This window comes from Pteropus alecto, unplaced genomic scaffold, assembly GCF_000325575.1.
Source record: "Pteropus alecto unplaced genomic scaffold, ASM32557v1 scaffold22, whole genome shotgun sequence".
NCBI classification, from domain to species: domain Eukaryota; kingdom Metazoa; phylum Chordata; class Mammalia; order Chiroptera; family Pteropodidae; genus Pteropus; species Pteropus alecto.
In genome coordinates this window covers 5,951,073-5,951,820 of record NW_006434839.1, presented here as the reverse complement: position 1 = coordinate 5,951,820, position 748 = coordinate 5,951,073, and the positions used below count along the sequence as shown (strand labels likewise).

The 748-nt window shown below is 46.7% G+C and overlaps 1 pseudogene; it reads right to left on the bottom strand.

Annotated features, from left to right (window-relative positions):
- Positions 1–419: 419 nt before the first annotated feature.
- LOC112478807 lies at positions 420–538 on the bottom strand (annotated as a pseudogene).
- Between the last annotated feature and the right edge of the window lie 210 nt (positions 539–748).

Below are 748 nucleotides of genomic sequence, written 5' to 3'. Positions count from 1 at the left end.
TCCACAGATTCCTAGATCATCCCCCAAAAAGAAAAATTAAAACCCATAACATTGGCCCCCTTTGTTTAGCCAAGAGACCTCTCTACAGTATTTAAGGAGATGGCCTCATCGTGGGACCTAATTAGGAGGCAGCCGGGGTGTCCATGTCCAGTCTCAGAGAGGACGAGATAGCTGTCACTGTAGAAGTTCAGAAGTATGTAGAGGTGCCTCCTTCTCAACCTTTGTCACCTCTTTGCTGTCTGAAACTTGACTGCATATGTCTGACAATAATGACCAGCCTTCCTCTACCCATTAGCCAGACCATTATTAAAACAATCTGAAAAATAGCCTCCCTGGACCTCAAAGGCAGCCCTGGCCGTTGACATCAGAGAGAAATTTTTATTTGATTATTTATCTATTTATTTTATTATTATTTTTAACACCTACAGCACCCGGTCTTCCTAGGTGGTCTCCCATCCAAGTCCTAACCAGGCCCGACCCTGCTTAGCTTCCGCGATCAGGCGAGGTCGGGCACGTTCAGGGTGGCAGGGCCGGAGACCTAAGAGAAATTTTTAAGTCATTGTTACTCAGCGTGACAAGGGGAGAGCTCTGAATCTGAGGAGTTGTTTGAACGATTCCCTGAGTTTCTCGTCAGACAAAGCAGGTTGGGATGGTTGGACGAGATGATGCTTGAAGTCCTAGGCATGAATGCCATTATTCTCGTCAGCGGTCTGACAAGTGAGGGACACAGTAGAAAGTGCATCGACCT